Raw genomic sequence first — 21,729 nt, forward strand, 5'->3', positions numbered from 1 at the left:
TACTAAATTTTTTTTGGTTAGCTTAATAAATAAGGAGTCGAGTCAAGCAATAAGTTTTTCTAAAGAATATGAGTCGAGAAATTTTTTGATAAACTTAAAGAACAAAGAGTCGAATCGAACAACAATTTTTTTTAATAAATACGAGTCAAATACTATTTAACTCGTGATCGACTAATTCGATAAACACCTCTATTCATAATCTATTCGACCTCCGTTCAAGCCATCATCTCTTTCACTATCAAGTTCAATCTATACTATTTCATTCCCAATTTTTTTAAATAAAAAAATTCTAAATTTCAAACACTTTAATTTCGATTTTTATCTTAAATTATAACCTCAACTTAATACAAGATTTTTTTTAATTTCGTATTTAATTAAATTATAACCTCAACTTAATCCAAGAATTTTTAAAATATTCTTAAAAAAATATTTGATAAAAAAACCCAACTTGTCAGCAGGAGATCATAAAATTTTCAAACATTTGTTATCTGGGTGGTCAAGTTATATTTTTAACCACAAATTTAAAGCTTCACATGTAACATACCTTTTAGTTTAAAAAACCGTACAATAACTCTGTTAAACTCAAGGTTAATACACGGATACAAAACTTCTTCATGGCTTTTTTTTTGGTTAAATTACACCAATAATCATTGAACTTTATCTTCTTTCCTAATTCACTCACTATACTTTAAACTCGTTTAATTTTTTCACTAAACTTAACTTAATTAGTGTGTTTTGTCACTCGTATGTTTGCTTACTAAACGACGATATAAATGAGTTGTTATATAGATACAAAACGAATTCGTTTTGGTGAAAATTTTGTTTTTCTAAAACAATATCATTTTAACCCTGTTAAATATTTAACGATAGAGTGACAAAAAATACTGATTATGTCAAGTTTAGTGAGAAGATTAAATTGATTTAAAGTATAATGAGTAAAATAGGAGAGAGTAAAGTTCATTGTTGATTTGTGTAATTTACGCTTTTTTTATCCCTATCACTTACTTTTTTTTACAAATATACATTATTTTTATTTTGCAAAAGAAAAAAAAGAAATTCACAAATAATAAATAATATATGATTATAAAAATATTTGTCGAGTAACTATCTTCGCCCCCTCTCGTCTTTTGGCTGGATCGGTATCAGGTTCATTTTCCTCCCGAAATCTTCCAAGAAAGAGGCTTTCGTCTCCTCCGATCCTCTCCTCGTCTTGGTTTATGAGGTTCCCTCTTTTTTTCTTTGGCTTTCTAATTTTATTTTTCTTGATCGGAGATCTATAGGGTTTTCTTTTTCTTGTATTCGCATCACAAAATCGATTCGTTTTTTTTATTGATCTGTATAATAATCTAGTGATTTCTTTATACATGCATATGCATTTGGTTTAATTTTCCCGTAAGAAATTTGCAATTTCATTTTTCGATTGCTGTCTAATTGATTTTAATGTTTGCGCTTTTGATTTTTGTGTGCAGCTCGAAGGAGAAACCCACTCTTGGGTAAGTTCATTTTTATTCTAATTTCTTAATTGTATTGGATTTGACATTTTAAAAGATAATCAAATGGAGGTATCTGAAATGCTTATTATCTTGAGTCCTTGCGTGCCATTTAGAATGAACTTTCAAAGTAATAGGCCAAAGTTCATTCCTTTTCGCTGCAAATATTTTGGGTTTCTTGTCTATGAACCTTTTACGCTACTTATCTAGAAATGTACTATTCTTCAATTTTACCTGAAACTAATATAGGTATGATCATCTTTCTGTTTTCTCGTATCACAGAGCTTCTTTTTGTTTATAAGAAGGGAATGTTCGGTTTTTCTGCTAGACGCTCTCGTGTTATGTTAGATACTAGTAAATAAATAAACTGCACCTTTCATTTTTTCCCTGTAAGGAAGAAAAATATGAAGAAAAGCTAATATGCTAACAGTATAAGGAAAAACCTTTCTAGTGTGTATTTCTGATGTTCCTTTTTGTTATTTTTATTTCTTGCATAATTTCCATTTATCTTGTGTGTAGTGGAACGCGGATTAAGACCCGCAAACGGAATATTGCTGCGCCCCTGGACCCTGCAGCTTTTGCTGATGCAGTGGTCCAGATCTATTTGGATAATGCTGGTGATCTGGTAAATATCATAATGCAAAGTTTACATATCTGTAACCTAGATTTCAGATTAAGTATGATTCTAGACTTCTTGTTCTTTATCTTGTGACTTGCTGATTAAACACTTTTTTCGTGCAGGAACTTGTTGCCAAGACCGTTGAGTCTTCAGATCTTAACTTCTCGAGATACGGTGACACCTTCTTTGAGGTAAACTTCATTTAAGCTGAAATGTCAACGATTTCTTATTTTCTTTCTAAATGTATTTACTTGATTGGTGTCTGCTATTTCATTGGATATCAAGATAATGCATTAAGAATGGCGATCTACTGGAACAATACATACAGGATTTCTCTCACTTTTGTTGCTTATCTATGCTAGGTGGTTATTTGGTTGACATTTTGAGGCTAATGCTTGATCTACCTACTCTATATGCCTTGACTTTGGACTTAAAGATCCAGTTTCTAAGTAAAACTTGGTGGTGCTTTTTTAGACAGTATTAAGAATACTTGATAAAACTCTTTTACGCTAAACTTGATTATAGTCTTTCTCCTTCAATTGACCTTCCTACCATTACAATCTCAAGTAAATTGATTCTGCACAAGACAGGCTAGAAAATTTTCTTTTCAGAAACATTAAAGCTCATATTGCCGAAGTTTGATTAAATATTGAACTTCAAATCTGTGGGGTTCTAATTGCTTGTTCCTTTCTTTGGTCTTTTTTAGTTATATTGCTTTGTAGTGAACTAAATTGGCAATTGTAGGTTGTTTTCACTGGAGGACGCACTCAACCAGGCACAATTAAAGCTGATGAGGGGGAGCGACACCCATACTCTATCATAGAGTGTGAGGCTAATCGCGAAGCTATTTTGCCATCTGTGATCTATGTACAGAAAATCTTACGCCGAAAACCTTTTTTGATAAAGAATCTTGAAAATGTTATGCGAAGATTCTTGCAATCATTGGAGCTTTTTGAGGAAAATGAAAGGAAGAAGCTTGCAATTTTCACTGCACTTGCTTTCTCCCAGAAATTGTCGGGGTTGCCACCCGAGGCTGTCTTCCAGCCCCTACTCAAGGACAATCTTGTGGGCAAAGGACTAGTTCTTCCATTCATAACAGATTTCTTCAAGGAGTATCTGGTGGATAATAGCCTGGAGGATTTAATTTCTATTCTGAAGCGAGGGAAAATGGAGGACAATCTCATGGACTTCTTCCCTTCTGCGAAGCGATCTGCTGAAGGTTTTTCTGAGCATTTCACGTAAGTTTTCTGCTTAGTGACAGTTATTTTGTTTTCTAAAATCTCCTTGTCCTAATTTCTAAGATTCCATGCCTTCAGCTGTTAGGGAAATTTCGTAGAAAGAAACTAAAGACATAAAGAACAAGAAAGCCAATATATAATTTAACTTGTGATGGTATTATTGTTAAAAAACATATTTGCATGTTTTCGAAATAGCAATGGTAAGTTGAGTGTTATTCATAATTGGCTTAGATAATTGAACCTTTTTTTTGAAGGTTTCATGAGACCTGGTTAGGGTGTGTTGGTATGTGTTGTCGGGTAAAAAGTAGAATGTATGAACATGGTTGTCTCCTTTGTATTTATATTAGAATTTGAAGTAGTACACGTGAAGATTTTTCTAATGCTAGTCTTCTTCTAAACAGTCTAAGAAAGTCTGCTAGTTGGTCCCTAGATCTAATTGACTATGCATGGATCATAGTTTGCATAAGCAAGTCTGCAGTGTGTGCATTTAGGGTTTGCATAAGCAAGCCATCTTTGTATCCTATGTTGCTCGAACTTCATTTTTCATCAAGTATCCATGTTTGACACTAGTGTACTGTGTATGGCACTTGGATTAGGGATATGACCTCTAAGGATCCACCAAAAATATGGAAAAACTTAGAAAAATCTGACCATAGCTGTGTCCGATACATACCTATATCGGACACATACACCCTAGTCCAAGTAATATAGTTTGTATCACAGGTAAAACCTTGTATCAAAGAACCTGAGACTAATATTGGACAAAAAGCGGGAAGTTCAGCTTCCAATAGGATAAGTGACTTAATTTACTGACAGAGGATATGGGATAAAACTTGAAAACTACTATTTTCCATTGTTTTTCCATTTCCCAAACATTAGCAAGAAAAATATCCACTTCATACATACAGGTCCTATCATTGTTTTGACTATTTAGCTCGTCAAATATCCACTTCACTTAGCAAAATTTTCTTTTAATGATCTATCTTTCTTATTTGGCTAAAAGTATTCCAGAGATCATACATATAGGTTAATTCACATGTAAAGTGAGTGACCTGTACCTTTTTACACTTATCAAGGTAGGTTAACATATTTTCTATTTGTGTTTCCATGGAATTCCACCACGCATATAATCTCTAGGTGGGTGCAAACTTTTTCTATTTTTGGGTCCAATCCCATAAACTTGAGAAGATTTCACTGATTTAGGATTTATAATTTACTCAAAATATGGAGTCCATGAAAAAGAAACTACTAGTGACTGTTGAAACAAACTCAACCACGGTTATGATAACACGGATCCATCAACAGATTATGAACAACCTAGGAAACAAACAAGACACATGTTTAAACAATGCCAAGCTTAAAGCTAGGCCTGGCAATCCATGTATGTGCATGCCGTATCTTGTGCCAGCCCATAAATTATTAAATGTCAATTCTAACATGGATATGGTATGCATATTAAATGTGTCATGTTGATTGTATTTAACATATTGTACTGTGTATATTACACCATTCTTGTGTTTATTTAACATATCTTGTGCTTGCCATTTTTTTATCGTACCCCAAATTATCATGATATTGGTTTAAATCAATTTTTTATGCACCTTTTTGCAAGAAGGGAGAAAAAAATAGAATACTGATCATATATCCTATTAATCCTCCCATATTCAGTGGATTGAATTATCCTATACTATAAGGATTATCATATCCTGTACACATGTTTAAACAATGCCAAACTTAAAGCTAGGCCTGGGCATGCATGCCGTATCTTGCCAGCCCATAAATTATTAAATGTCAATTCTAACATGAATATGGTATGCATATTAAATGTGTCATGTTGATTGTAAACATGTTGCATTGTGTATTACACCATTCTTGTGTTTATTTAACATGTCTTGTGCTTTCCATTTTTTATCATACCCCAAATTGTTGTGATATTGGTTTAAGTCAATTTTTTATGCACCTTTTTGCAAGAAGGGAGAAAAAAATTAGAATACTGATCATCCTATCATACTAATCCTCCCATATTCAGTGGATTGAATTATCCTATACTATAAGGATTAGTCATCCCATTTGCAGTTTCTTTCATTTTAAGTGAACACAAAACAAGGCAAATGATGAATTTTTTGTATCTATTCATCTTCATCAAATGCTTGCTTATTTCGTTAAATACTGTGACATTGTTTCAATCTTTGGTTGGATCTTTGGGTTTGCAAGTGCATTCACGTTGTTTCTTTCTATACAACTGTTTTGGAACTTATTCGTCTAATTATGTTGATTTTCAGTAAGGCAGGGTTGGTGCCTTTGGTTGAATACAATGAGAAAAAAATATTCGAGGCAAAACTGAAGGATATGAAGTCTGCTTTGACGACCCTGATAGCTGAGGGATCTGACATATCTGAAGTCATTGAAATTGTTAAGCAACGCGTCAAAGATGCTAATCTACCTGATATTGAGGTTGTACGAATTCTGTGGGATGTATTAATGGATGCTGTTCAGTGGTCTGGAAAAAACCAACAGCAGAATGCCAATTCTGCATTGCGACAGGCAAGTTTGTTGGCATTTTCCCCTTTACCCTCGTTTGATTTTTTTGTAGGAATTAAAGGCCTCATTAAAAACCCCCTTCTTGATTGAAGGAGCTTGTAAAGAAGCTCCTCAATCAGCGGAAGAGGGAAAAGAGTGCCTTTATATTATATTAACCATAAAAAATTACATAAGATACATCCAAGGGGCTATCCCAAAATAACCAAAAACGAAATAAACTACCGACACAGTCCTGTACAACTCTACAATGACCTCTAATCTGGCTGGTCAAACCCGGTCTAGCATCGCTACTGAAGACTTACACCCTACACGCAGCCAGGAAAACAGCACAAAACAAATCCACAATATTCCTAAAGCAATCAACCAATCCCCTCCTTAGCTAACTTATCAGTTTCCATATTGAAACTCCTAGGAATCAATCTCAAAACAATATTCTTAGCCAAAATAGATGCCCCAATTTCCTCCATCATCGAACTGAAAAAAGCAGGTGCAGAGATCTGTTTAGAAATCCAATCCACTGCTGTTTTACAGTCACTTTCAATTATTAGTATCCCCTTGTTAGCCCAATCCGATGAGAAGAAAAACATAATCCCTTCCTTAATAGCTTTCAGCTCTGCCAAAATAGGAGTTCCAGGCCCTACCGATGTTGAGAATGTGGCTAATGTATTAGGGGTAGAATCTTTCAAAATACCACCTATACCTCCTTGCAACCTATCCCCTCTTACCGCCCCATCAACGTTAAGTTTGAACATATCTGGGGGCGGTGGAGTCCAACAATTAGCTCCAACTAGATTGTCCGAGTTCATACGAACCAAAGAGTATTTAGCTAAAAACCATTTAGCCAATCTGAATCTGGCGAAAAAGAACAGAGCAGAATCTTCGACCTTCCCATTTTCGAATACAACCAAATTCCGAACCTTCCATATTGACCAAAGAATGACCCCCGAGATGAACTTCCAAATACACGAATTCTTCCTTAAAAACGACCAAGAGCACAGAAATGAAATGGGGTCCTTAGGTAGAGCAGTAGAAATTTCACATAGCCTAAGGAATTTAGTCCACAACTCCCCTGCTACCTCACAAGAGAAGAAAAGGTGATCAACATATTCTTCATGCAAGTGACACAGAGGACACAAAACATCTTTCAATGGAATACCTCTCTTCTTCAACTCCTCTCTAACTGCCAATTTTCCATGACAAAGCTGGCATAGAAACGTTTCCACTCTAGGAGGGCCAATCCAGCCCAAACCCACTTATTCCACTCAAACGAACCTTCTGCTCTGCTATATAAAGACATCCTACAATTTTTGACCGAAAACAGGCCATCACCCTTCCCCGACCACCCAAGAAAATCATCCACCGAATTCGACAAAGTAACATTTTCAATTAAAGACATTAATGCAACCCATTGAACCAGTTCCCAGTCGAGTAAATACCTTCTTAATTGAATGTTCCATACCCAAACATTATGTACAAAACCACCAAACTCAGCCACTGTCCCCCACTTATTAACCGATAAAGCAAAAATTCTGGGAAATTGTGATTTTAAGGTTGAGTCGTTTATCCACACATCATACCAAAAAATTATCGATCTGCCATTACCAAGTTGAATCTTTGAGTTAGCTCTCAAGCAATATCCAACCTCATCATTTTTGACATAGTTGTTTAGAATAGCTCTCCAAATCCAAGAGTCAAGTGGAGAAATAGCCTTCGTAATTGAGAGAGATAAGTTGCTAACGTTGTTCTTGCAACAAATCATCTTTTTACACTGACTATTTTTATCATTTGCGAATTTCCACACCCATTTACCAAGCAAAACTCTATTGATCAACCTCAGGTCTAAGATTCCCAACCCCCCTTCTTCAAACGGTTGACAGACCGTTTTCCAATTCACCCAGTGAATCCTTTTCTTAGCTGGAACATCACCCCAAATAAAATTCGCCATCAAAGAATTCAATTTCTGCATGACATTCACTGGAATTTTAAAAATTGATAGGTAAAAAATCGGCAAGCTGGACAACACAGACTTAACCAGCACTACTCTTCCAGCCATCGACAAAGAATTAGCTTTCCCGCCTGCTAATTTTTTGTAAAAATTATGAACAACCGGTTCCCACATACCCTCTGAATTCTTCTTTGAACCAAGCGGCAAACCAAGATAAGTCATTGGAAAGGATCCCACTCCACAGCCCGCCTTCTTAGCCCAATCTTTTAAGATGACCTCTTCAACATTAATGCCATACAAAGTACTCTTATACTGATTTAAGTGCAGCCTTGACATCACACTGAAAATCCTCAAAACTCTCCTAATATTTAGAATATGAGTAGAAGAGTCTTTGCAGAATAATATGAGATCATCTGCAAACTGAAGGTGAGTGAGATGGAAAGAATTGTCTAACCTGCCAATACTGAACCATTCAAAAAGACCCAGATCAACAGCCTTGATCAGCATTAAATTTAGAAGTTCCCCTACTATATTAAACAATAGAGGGGACAAACTTCAGCCCTGTCTCAAACCTTTACTAATCTGAAATTCCTCAGTTGGAGGCCCATTCACTAACACCGAGATTGAGGCTGAAGAGACGCAACATTCCATCCATGAGATCCACTTTTCACCAAAACCCATAGCCTTCAGTAATCTGAAAAGAATCGGCCATTCAACAGAATCATAGGCCCTACGAAAATCAACTTTGAAAACAACTCCATACCTCCCTTGTTTCCTCCAATAATCAATGCCTTCATTAGCCAAAAGAGCACAATCAAGCAATTGCCTACCGGAATAAAGGCAAACTGCGAAGGGCTAACTATGTTTTTAATAATAGCAACTAGCCGTTTCGACAGCACCTTAGAAATTATTTTGTATAAGCTACCAACAAGGCTTATAGGTCTGAAATCTTCAACTTCCTCAGGATTGAGTTTCTTAGGGATTAACGTAATAAAGGAATGATTAACCCCATGTTCCCATTTCCTTCCTCTATGGAAATCACGAACAAATTTCATAATCTTGTCCTTTAAGATATTCCAATTTTTACCCTCTTCTGTAGGCATAACATTAGGTGGGTTCTTGTCTCCAACGATCGAGCAAGGACCTTCAGATGAGAAGACCTTGGTAATACCCGGCCTCCAATCAGCTAAAAATCCCTCATGAACATAAGACTCCTCTGCATTATCTATGCGACCATCTCCACTGCAATTCTCTACACCAGTATATTGACAGTCCTACAGTCGAGGAAAGAAAGTTAATCATCTCATAAAAGAACACTCCCCCAAGTATCACAGATCCAAGCTGACTCAAACTATATGGTTTATAAAGTTGATAAATGAAAATTTAAGCATGAAAGAGAGTGTCAGAGAGAAAGGGAGAGTGAGAGAGAGTGCCATAGGCGGCCAGTCCTCCGGTGAGGAATGGACGGCGTTTGTCAACTTTCTGAGTAAGAGTGTAACTTGGCGAACACTAAAGGAAATCTTTCAACAACATGGTAGTGTTATTAGGGTCTACATTCCGAGTAGCTCCACCAAGCAGAATTATAGGAACTACACGTTCGCTTTCGTTCAGTTTGAGAAGGAAGATGGGTTGATGAAAGCGATAGCAAATTTGAATGGTATTTGGATAGATGGTAAAAAAGTCTCAGTTGGTGTAGCTAATTACCAGAAGCAGAGGTCCAGGCAAGAGGATAATAGAGATGTAAGAAGGGTAGAAGGTAAATGGAAAAATAGGAACGACTTTGAGAAGAAGACCAAGGTCAGTGTCGATCAGCAAATTGAGGGATGAGAGAACATATAAGGATGCGCTGGTCTCTTATGACGAGCAAAGGGAAGTTCAGGGGAACAAAGAGTTTAAGGAGGGTCGTCCAGGAGAGAAAGAAGGACTGAGGAATGTATGGGAGATGCATATCCCATTAGATGAGTATGATTGGGTTAAAAGATCATTGACTGGAATTATTAAATCCCAGTTTGATTTGGAATTAGTGGAGAAGGGGCTGGCTAGTGATGGAATCATAGTCAGGGGAGCTAAATGGGGCTATACATGGAACTCTTGTATCTTAACTTTCGACTCAGTGGAAGAATTAGAAAAAGCAAGGACGAGCAGAGGGGAGGAACTGTTGTTTTGGTTTGATTGGCTTGATCCGCTTATGAGCGAAGAAGGTGTTCCGTTGGCTTTTTGCTCAGTTGAATTGGTTGGAATCCCTTTATTATGTTGGAACGAATCTTTCTTGGAAAAGTTACTTTCAAAGTGGGGAAGCTGGTCTGTATTCATGAGTCGACAATCAAAAGGGAGGATATGGCGGTGGCAAGAGCTCTACTGAAGGTGGCCAGTCCGTTCGACATACAGGAATTTGTTAATATGGGTTCGTATGGGCGTTCTTTCAAGGTTAAAATTAATTTGGGATCGGTTAGTATTAAACAGGAAAGCTTTGCAGTAAAAAAATCTATGGTGGCCGGAGATGGTGTGTACAGTAACGACGCTCAACCTGAGGAGGAAGATGATAACCATTCAGTTGGAGTTGGTAAGGTGGACTTGATAGCTAAGGATTCTAGGGATACAGATGTCAGAGGGTTGGTAGGGGAAACTTGTACATCTATGGTAGGCGGCAAAGGGGAAGAGCATTTATTGTCGCAGGAACTACAAAGTCAAAATAGTGGTGCTATGATGTCAGAATTACCAGATGGGATTTTGAATTTAAAAGGGGATTATCGAGGTCTGGGTTTAAGAGATGATTTTATAGTTGAAAGTTTGGCAGCCCAATCTGTGGATTCGAGTGAGGACAACCCATTTTCTTTTAGTGGGCCTGGGGTTAATCTAACCAATTTGGGGTTTGGTAAGGGGAATGAATCCCGGTTGGAAACTTTGGTGGAGCCGCAGCAAACTGGTTCGGATAAATCAAATGTGCAAAAAAAGGCTAATGATCCTTCTTATCTATTCCCAAATCCAATTCATGGTGGGGTCGTCCTTAGGATACAGCCAGTACATAGAGAAGATTCTAACAAGTCCAATGAGGTTTTGATTGATGGAGGAACATTCCTGAACAAAGAAGCTAGTAGTGAGGAAGGTATAGAGGAGGTTAGGGAAGAAAAGTCGATTCACATGGGCAGGAATCAAGAGAGTGGATGTTATAAGGAGCCTCATACTATTGGCCTTAGTAGCTGGAGTCCTTTCAATCACCTGTCTAGGAGTCTGCATTTGGGAGGGTGGAAGAGAGGGCCTGTCTCCAGAGTGTATAGAAGATCCAGAGGAAGAAAGGTGTGGTTTAATCCATGCAGAGAAAATGGTTCAATGTTTCCACTGGAGGTGTCTGATCAAAATAGGTCTAGAAATATTCCTACCTCGAGTATTTTACCTATTACTAATATATCGGGGAGAAGCCCGATTGGGACCCAGGATGATGATGGTTCTAGTCAGAAAGCGGATGTAGTTCGGTCACAGCTTCCCCGGGGAGATGGTGAGGGTGTTAAAGGGAATAAGCATGGATCAGAAGCAAGGATTGGTATTAGAAGAAAGAAAAGGATTCTGATTAGGGAAGCACTGGACGTGGCTAGTATCCCTACTGTGTATTCTCCAAATTTTTCCTTATTTTTAGAAGCGCTGGCTACATGGGAAGTCAGTAAATTGCTTGGGATCTCATTCAAAGAGGGGAAGAAGGCCTTTTTGGATAAATAATTAATATGGAGAAAGGTTTGGCTGATCGTGGGGAAGGGGTGGTTCCGGGGAAGTAGGGATCTCTCGGCTGCTTTGCTTTGAGGTTTTGTTTCCATAGATATATACATGGTAAAGATGAAGATTATTTCTTGGAACATAAGGGGTATCCGAAAAAAGGAAAAATCTAGAGCCGTAGCTACTATGGTCAGGAATTATAAACCAGGCATTCTTCTCATTCAAGAAACAAAGTTGGAAAAATGTTCTCAGGCTATTAGGAGAAGGATAGGTGGAAGTATTCTTAATAGTTGGATTGTTGTTCCAGCTGTGGGTCTGCAGGAGGTTTAATGGTGTTGTGGAATGATAAGGATTTTGAAGTTTCAAATAGTCATTTAAGCAGCAGGTTCATAGCTGTCTTTGGAAGTTTTAAGAATTCATGTGATAAATGTGTGATTATTAATGTATATGGTCCAAGTATTGATGCTGAAAAGGAAGATTTTTTCAGGGAATTGCTGAATTTTGTCACTGCTCAAACAGTATCAGTTTGCATTGGGGGTGATTTTAATGTGTATTTTGATCCGACAGAGAAGATAGGAATGTCCCAGAATTGGTTTTCTATAGCTATTCTAAGAAATTTCCTGAATCATACTAATTTAATCGATCTACCTATGGTTGGGGGAAGGTTCACTTGGTGTATAATAGAGAAGCCTCTACTTGGGTCAGATTGGATAGGTTCCTAATTTCTGGGGATTTTCTGATAAGTTTCCTAATGTTCTGCAAAGCCTGTTACCGAGGTCTTTATCTGATCATAATCCCGTTTGTTTGGAGGAAAAACTGTTGATTGGGGCCCCAACCATTCAGATTTTTTAACTATCTTCTAGAGGAAAAAGGGTTTGAGGATATAGTTAAATCATCCTTGGATGTTTCGAGGGGGAGTAGAAGGAGTAGGGGCATTTTCAGCATTCTTCAAGAAACTAAAAAAGCGATCAGAAGTTGGTCGGCAGAAAGTTCAATGGAATTTCTGAGTCCATAGCAGATCTGGAATTGAAGATAATAATCTTGAATTTAAAGCTCAAGCTGGGGACCTCTGCCAACAGGACTGGGGGCATCTGCTATAGTTCAGATCGGATCTATGGAGGTTGTATAGGATCGAAGAAAGCATCTGGTTCCAGAAATCAAGGGCGAAATGGATTAAAGATGGGGATAGAAACACTAGATTTTTTCATTTAACTGCTCTAAACAGGAGTAGGAGAAATGAAATTACTAGTTTGAAGATCAATGGTTCTGAAGTTGCAGATCCGCAATCTATTAAGTTGCATATTGCGGCCTTTTTTAAGGAATCCTATAGTTCTATGTCAACGCTGGGTGTAGAGGATTTATCCCTGGAGTTTGCTATGCTATCAGGGTTCCAATCTTTAAAACTTGAGGAGCAGTTCACGGAACAAGAAATATGGCAAGCGATAGCTTCTTCGGATAGTTCTAAAGCACCAGGACCGGATGGCTTTACCATGGGCTTCTTCAAGAAATGTTGGCCGGGTTTAAAGGAACATGTATTGAAGTTTTTCCAGGATTTTTTCATAGGTAGAAAATGGGAACACGGAGTTAATCACGCGTTTATTACACTCATTCCGAAGAAGACTAATCCGGAAAGTGTGGAGGATTTTAGACCAATCAGCCTTGTAGGTAGTTTATACAAGATTCTCTCAAAGTATTATCTAAAAGGTTGAGTGGCTGTGTTGGCGACATAATAAGTCAATCCCAATTTGCTTTTATTCCGGGGAGACAGTTATTGGATTGCGCCTTCATTGCGAACGAAGGTATTGATTTCTGGAGAAAACAAGGACTACAAGGGGTAGTTTTTAAAGTTGACTTTCGAAGAGCATACGACACTGTGGAATGGCCTATTTTGTTTAGAGCAATGAAAGAAATGGGATTTGGAAACAGATGGTCATCGTGGATTACTCAATGTCTGTCTACAGCCTCTATTTCGATTCTTGTTAACGGGTCACCTTCTGAGGAGTTTGCAATGGAAAAAGGTCTTAGACAAGGCTGCAGTCTTTCTCCACTTTTGTTCAACATTATAGGCGAGATGCTACACTTGATGCTTTCTAAAGCAATCGAGAGGGGTTTATTCCAGGGTATTATTATGGGGAATTCTGGAAATTCTACCAGGCTGTCCCATCTACAATTCGCCGATGATTTAATAATTTTTTGTCAAGCCTCCATTAATCAGATCAAGAATGTAAAAAGGGTGTTGAGGATATTTAGCATTATGACAGGTTTACACCTCAATTTAGCAAAGAGTAAGCTGTTCAGTATCAATTTGGAAGAGGGAGTGTTATCGGATTGGGCAGAACAAGTGGGCTGTTCGGTTGGTTTTCTACCTACAGAATACTTGGGACTTCCCTTGGGAGCTAGGAAAAACACAGAGGCTCTATGGGATCCGGTCTTTAAGAATTTTAGTTCCAAACTTGCGGGGTGGAAAGCGTCTTGTCTGTCTTTGGCTGGGAGGACAGTCCTGCTGAAGTCGGTGCTAACCTCTTTGCCGATTTTCTTTCTATCTCTTTTCAAAATGCCGTGCAATATCGGAAAGAAGCTTAATTCCTTAATGGCTAACTTTCTTTGGGGTGAGAAGGGGGATAAGCGGAGGATTCACTGTGTAAATTGGAACACGGTTTGCAGGCCTTTGAACTGTGGTGGACTAGGTGTCCTTGATTTGAATCTTACTAACCGGGCTTTACTAGGCAAGTGGGTGTGGAAATTTGCCAATGACAAAAACTCTCTCTGGAAATCTGTGTTGTGTAGTAAGCAAAAGATCAGTTGGAACACTATGTCTATTGGAAAGGTTACTTCTCCGAAATCTTCATGGATCTTAAGAGGCATTGCTAATAATTTTTCTAAGAATGATTCGGTAGGGAACTTTCTTAGATTGAATTCGAAGCTGCAAGTAGGTAATGGGAAATCAATTTCTTTTGGAATGATGTTTGGGCTGATGAGGTCCCTCTAAAAATAATTTTTCCTAGAATCTATGTGCTTTCCATTAATAAAGGGGGGAGATTGTTGAGTTTGGCAGCTATGGACCGAGTGGTTGGGAGTGGAATGTCCAAACTAGAAGGAATCTGAGTGATTGGGAATTGGACCAGTGGTTAGCTTTGATGACAAAAATAAAGGATGTCAAACTGTCAGAGCTGTGGAGGACTCTCTTTCTTGGTCTGCTAGTGGAGATGGACAGTTTTCGGTTAAATCATGCAGGGAAAACATTGGCTCGGAGGTAGGAGTAATGATGTGTGGCTACAAGGAGTTTGGAAGGGTTTGGCTCCATCGAGAGTGGAAGCTTTTCTATGGCAACTTGCACATCAGAAATTGGCAGTTAGGCTGAGTTGGTTAAGAGAGGAGTTTCTTTAGGGAGGATATACAGTGTCCTTTCTGCAAGATTCACGAAACAGTTCAACACTTATTTATTTCCTGTATTGTTGCTTGGAAGTTGTGGAATAATAGCTAGCTTCTGGGATATTTCGTTTGTTCTTCCTCAAGACCCTCCTGCTTTGCTTAGTTCCTGGGTGAGTTGAGGGGAAACTCGACGATATGGAAGTTTATTCCAGGTGTTTCTTCTGGTCAATCTGGAAAGCCAGGAATGCTATAGTGTTCGAAGGTTCTAACCTGGACAGCATGTCTCTGTTCTTTACAGTTAGATTCGGCTATCAAAATGGTTTTAGCAAAGTTTCCTACGGTTAATATTCAGGAGGATTTGCTGATTTGGTAATCCATCTAGCAGATGGGTTTTCGTTAACTTTAGACAGAGTTGGTCATAACCTGCGTTGGATTCCCCCCCTGTTGATTTTCTTAAGATGAATGTTGATGGAGCTGTTAGGCTTGGAGGCTCGGGTGAGGCATAGGAGGTATATTGAGAGATTCGGAGTGTTGCACGCTTTTGACTTTTTCAGAGAAAGTGGACCAAGTTACTCCTCCGCTAGCTGAAGTAAAGGCTATTAAAAGGGGTATTGAAATTTTTCTGGCTTCAGTTTGGGTTTCTGTTGGGAGATTGATTGTTGAGAGTGATTGCAAGTCGGTAGTGGAATGGATTAAATCACCGGCTTTGGCTCCTGTTTTCTACTTGTCTTTGGTTAATCAGATTTTGACTCTTTCAAATGGCAAGGTTCATTCAGTGAGGTGGATTCCAAGAGCGAGCAATGGGGAGGCTGATAGCTTAGCTAAGAAAGGGATAGGTTGACTGTAAGGACCTGTCACTGGATTTTCTGGTCCAGTGAGAAGGTCTATTAGAAAATTGTTGTTAAGTTTTATGGGATGTATTGTGGTGTAGTGTTTAAATCTATGTAAGATTATATTATCAATAAAGTTTTTAAGGCACTTTTCCTCCTCTCCGCTGATTAAGGAGCTTACCACTAAGTTCCTTTAATCAGAAGGGGGTTTTTAGCGAGGCCTTCCATTCCTATCAAAAAAAAAAAAAGATATTCCAATTTTTTTTAAAGAAACCCATAGTATAACCATCCGGGCCAGGTGCCTTGGCTCTATCCGAGTAAAAAATCGCTTCCCACACTTCCTGTTCCGAGAATTCGACCTCAAGACCCTCTTTTTGCGCGACAGAATTTAGCAAAATTCAGGTTAATATCATCCACCTCCAAAGTTGACTTTGCATTGTAGTTGACTTTGAAAAAGTCCGTAATAGCAGCTCTAATCTGAATCGGATCAGCAATTAAAACACCATCCACTTTCAAGGTCGAAATTGCATTTACTATTCCTATTAGTAGCACATAATGGAAGATCCTCGTATTCCTATCCCCATCCTTAATCCCTTCATTCTAGACTTCTGCAGCCAAATACTCCTCCTTCCTATGCAGTTTTCCGTTCTGTCCTCCACAGCAAAAGCTGATCCCTATCTAATGGAGTAAACCCCCCACCTTGAGACCTCAATTCCAAAGCATTGATCCTGGCTTCCCAAATCTGTAATTTGATCGGAAAAACCCAACCGATTTTTATTAGACCAATGTTTAATCACTTGCTTAGTACCTTGCAGAATGCTAAACAGACCCCTCCGATCATTGTCCTTCTCTATGATGTTAACAGAATTCTGAACCACCCCAGCAAACCCTTCTCCCTCTAATAGGTAGTTAAAAAACCGAAAGGTTTAGGGCCCCAGTTTTCAAAATCTTCTTCTAGCAGCACCGGATTATGATCTGAAAGTGACTTTGGTAACATTTTTTGGACAACTTTTGGAAAACATTGTAGGAAGCTGCCACTTAATAAAAACCGATCTAGCCTTATCCAAGTGGCACACTCCCTATTATTGCACCAAGTAAACTTCCCACCCACTAACGGAAGGTCCAAGAGATTCAGATTTTGAACAAAGTTAGAAAAGAGATCAATTGATGCCAGTTCTGAGCCATTCCAATCTTCTCCTCTGGATCTAGATATGCATTGAAGTCCCCCCCCCCCAGGCAAACAGGCAAGCTTAGACCTTGCACGTAACCCATCAATCCTAAGAAAAAATCCTCCTTATCAGCCTCTACTGACGGACCATACACATTAATAATAGCAGTCACAATTAACCACCTTGAACTTCCCTGAGACAGCAATGAATCTACTGGTCTTATATTCACTAGTAACTTCAAAAAGATCTTCATTCCACAAACAAATTAAACCACCAGCAGACCCATCAGCTAATTGGAAACTTCTACCTTTCAAAAATTTACCCCCCAACTTCCTCCATAAGCCTGCTTTACAGAAACTCAATTTTGTTTCCTGTAACATCAAAAGACCGGTTTAACTTTAGAAACAACTCTAGCTACTGCTCGATTTTTTTCCTTTTTCCCAAGACCCCTAACATTCCAAGAAATCACATTAAAAAGAGACATACAAAATGAATGACTACAACCCCTCACAGCTCGCTACCTACTCTCACAAACCCCTAGAAGACCCATTCAACTCCATATTCAATATCTCCCTCTTCCAGTAACTGCTGCCCCCCTAAAAGAGATCCCCAACATATCACAAACTTCTCTAGTAGCAACCGCCTCCTCCCTAGCTTTAGCATAGTCGAATGAGGACTCAGACGAAGCACTGTCCTGACCTGAAACTGCTGTGTGTAAACCTCTATCCCCCCTACTGTAAACTCTCTCATGGAAACAAATAGACACTTCATTCATTGAACAAACACTACCTGAGCAACTTGGAGCAATCCTAAAAAACCTGTGATTCGCTTGACCTCTTGCACGAAAAGCTTTTACCCTCGTTTGATTGAAACTCAATGCATTATAGAAGACGAGGAATTTAGCAACAAAGTGGACTGAAATAAAAGTAATCTACCAGTATCTAACATTATTGAAAAGGACATAATTTCCAATTCATATGCATTCAGGAAACTACTTTATTCCACATTTGTTGCAAATATGTTAAAAAATTTACCAGAGATAAGCATCATAATGTGTTGAATCTTGTGCAACTGTTATAGATTATGTACTACTACTATACGATCTACTGATGGTTCAGAAACCATGGAGTGTTCATACTTTTGATCTGTGCTCTTTTGCTTTGTCCTCTTTTTTTCTTTTTAAATAAGATGTGTGCAGGTGCACTTTTGCAGAGATGTGGATGTGGCTAATTTCCGCAGTAGCTTATGCATATTTTTCTGTCTCCTTTATTTAATTATTTGGATTTGGAAAGTACATTGATTAGTGTGTAGTGAGAAAACAGGGAAGGTGACTTTTTTGTTGTAAACAATCTTTTGGATGTCAATTCCTTGGTTTCAATAAGAAAACAGGGTAACTACTTGGGACTGTAATCTAAGGAAGTTGGGGAAGAATTGATGCTTTTACACTTATTATGACCAATTAATAAATTTGTTGTGGTTTAGTTTAGTTGATTATTAGTGCATGCCAAATTGTTTTCTGTTTTAATAGTAATGTCTTTAGTTGCATTTTCTTCTCGTTATTCTACAGTTAATTAATGGGAAACTATTTGATACACAGATTGTAAAATTTAGCCTCGACATCCTTGTGGACCTTGTCTATTTCAACCCTAAGTCCTAAATTCAAACCCCTAAACCCTACTTCCCTAAACTATGAATAAGACAAATGACATTATAATATACAAGGTTGTGTAGCTCAAATTTTACAGTCTGTATATGAATTTTTTCCTTAATTAATAATGTGGTTTAGTTTGTTGAGTATTGGTACATGCCAATTTGGTTTCTGTTTCAGTGATATCTTTAGTTGTGTTTCCCGTCACATAATTCTGCTGTTTAATTAAAAATGTTGGTTTGATATCTGTTACTGCCTGTTCTTTGCCAACTTAAATTGACCACTTCTCCAATTCTTTGTTTTATGACTTCTGATGTATGGCTGTAAATGAGATGTGCTCACAAGTTAGTGGTTGTGTGTCTGAAAAGTATTAATTTTGCTTGGTCATTGTCAGATGAGTAGCTCGAATATAGGTAATCAAATTTGAAGTTAAATGTGGGATCAAGCACTTTTTTTACTATGTAAATGGGCCTAATTGAATGAGCAGTAATAGTTTTATTTTTATATTGAATCAAGCCCAAGGTTTGATAATAGAATTCGATCGAGCACGAGCTTAGTTTTGAGTTTCATGTTCAGAATCAAAGTTGAACTTCTCATTGTTTAGGCCTGGAAGCGTTCATAACACGGTGGCTGAAATTGATTACTTTTTATGGACACCTCCCTAACATTGATAATGTTAAATGTGAATGAATGCGAGACTACCTGTCCTGTGCGGAAGTCCAATAGTTATTTGTTCGCTCATGTTAATTTGCCATCCTGTCCTTGCTAAATTGTAATACTTGCCCAGTTGCCCTTGTAGCGGTGCTTGACTAAAGATGTAGTTTTGCTCGGCTAGATTCAATTATCTTTCTAGAAAGAATAACTTACTTGGAATTTTTGGATAACTATTGCTAAGCTAACTGTTGTATGTTTTTTTTATAACAAATGGCGTAGTAAGTTGTTAATTGGGAGATCATTTCATTATGAAGGTCAAAACATGGGCAAAGCTGTTAAATTCTTCTGCACCATGGCAAGCTTGAGCTGGAACTGATATATAAAGTTCAGATGCAATGCTATGAGGATGCAAAATTGATGAAGCTATTCCCTGAGATTGTGAGGTCTCTCTATGACCAGGATGTCCTAGCAGAAGACACCATTCTTCACTGGTTCCGCAAAGGAACTAACCCGAAGGGCAGGTATGTATTCAAGTTATAGTTGCTGTGATGTCATTGAAAAGTAGTATGAGGTATCACCACATGAGTTGCTGGTGGGAACATATAGTTAAGAATCGGAATTCTGAACCCTCACTTTTTTAACTTGGAAGTATCATTTGCACATTAAAAATTATCACAAAAGAGAAACAATAAAGGGTAGGAACCCAACCCGCATGTTGAAGACATAAAATGCTTGAAACAACACACTGCAATTTGTGGTGCAGGCAAACCCTGGTGAAGTCTCTGGAGCCCTTTATAAAGTGGCTGGAGGAAGCAGAGGAAGAGGAATAAGTTTGCCAACAATAATGACACGATCTGTTTCAGAATAGATTGTGATCATCAACCTTGTACTTGCTGTTTTTATTAATTATATCTATTCATGAGACGATGAACCTGATTATTGGGAGATCCTTTGACATTTGCCGTGTCTGTTAAAACATGTGATGATGCCTACGTGGATGGAGTAATACTTGTAATAAACAATATTGCTCTGTATTTACTATATTTATGGTAGCTAATTGTTGTGGGTTGTGCGTAAAATTCAGTAGGTTTCTCATTATCCTGGAATTATATTGCTCCCTACCCACTTGTTCAAGTAGTCATATTTAAACTAATATCATCGTTTTGTTTTAGATTTACCGTTGATGGCTTGATCTTTTTAAACATATATATATATATATATATATATATATATATATATATATAGCACGTTGGATAGACAACATGCTTAGATATATTCTTTCCTATATGTCAAACATATGCTATATAAGATAAAAACACTCACATAGGCAATTACATATTTAAAAGACATCAATTTGAAAACTAATATGAAATGATCATCCAGCTCAGTTGGTAGAGCACAAGGTTTTTAATATTGAGGTCGTGGGATCGAGTCTAACGGAGGGTATTTTATAATTTGGAGGTCTTCCGTTCTTAACCTGGTGTTGAGGGCAGTTTTCTATCTTACCTCTCTTTTACCCTATACATATGGAAAAATGGGACGGTCAATTTGAAAACAGGTGTAATTCTTAAAAAATAAATTTTTTTAAGTGATACTTTGATAAGAAGAAAACTTCAACTAAACATAGTATAGTAGTATTAATATACATGATAAATTACATAGATAACCACTTAATTGTTGGAGGAATTTGATATAACTATCTTTTTTTTCAATTAGATTATTTAACAATTTAATCAATGTCAATCAAATCACACATACATGACAATTAAAGGTTAATATAATTACACATTTAAATTATTTATATTTTTTATTAATCTAATCATTTAAATAATTAAATAATCTAATTAGAAAATAAAAAACAGCGATCACCTCTAATTACGTGGTTATCCATGTAATTTACCCTAATATATATGAAAACATGATGAAACAAAAACGGTAGAGAGTTGGTGGGGGTGGGGTTGGGTTGGGTCTTTGGATGGGCACAAGACCCAATCTTGATGGGTTACTCGACCCATTTTATTGGATTCATTGTTTTTAAAAGATGGGTTTGGTTGTATTAGATAGGTTGAATTTTTTAAACCATAAGTTTGGGTCAATTTGAATTTAAATTTAAAATAAAATTATTTAATTTTACTTAATTTAAAAAATAATTAATTATACTAAAAGATAATTATAATAATATTTTTATATTATTTTTAATTAAAAATCTATTTTTATAAAATAAATTAAGAATTATATATATATATATATATATATGTCAAATTTAATTAAATCAAATGTAAATTATAGAAAAATGGATCGAATTTCAAATTGTATGAAATCAATCGAATAAAATTCATATGAATATCAAATTTGATCGAATCAATAAAAAATTCGAGTGAACCCGATCCATGTCTATCACTAATTTGTCCCTCATTTCATTATGCATTCGTCTCTTTCTTTTTTTGAGTAAGCAAAGCATTCATCTCTCTTTCTGCCTCTTGTACTTCGGGAGAGGTCCCTGGTTATATGCTGT

The 21,729-nt window shown here is 37.2% G+C and overlaps 1 long non-coding RNA gene and 1 pseudogene across 1 annotated transcript; one reads left to right on the forward strand and one right to left on the reverse strand.

Annotated features, from left to right (window-relative positions):
* The first annotated feature begins 1,103 nt into the window (after positions 1-1,103).
* On the forward strand, positions 1,104-20,293 carry LOC120154198 (annotated as a pseudogene).
* On the reverse strand, positions 5,896-17,901 carry LOC120154199. Its single transcript, XR_005518858.1, has 3 exons — positions 17,769-17,901; positions 8,590-8,596; positions 5,896-5,913 (listed from the first exon to the last, which is right to left on the reverse strand). It is a non-coding gene; the product is annotated as an uncharacterized LOC120154199 (long non-coding RNA).
* Positions 20,294-21,729: the final 1,436 nt, after the last annotated feature.

The sequence above is a fragment of the Hibiscus syriacus genome, unplaced genomic scaffold (assembly GCF_006381635.1).
Source record: "Hibiscus syriacus cultivar Baekdansim isolate YM2019G1 unplaced genomic scaffold, ASM638163v2 tig00111105_pilon, whole genome shotgun sequence".
NCBI classification, from domain to species: domain Eukaryota; kingdom Viridiplantae; phylum Streptophyta; class Magnoliopsida; order Malvales; family Malvaceae; genus Hibiscus; species Hibiscus syriacus.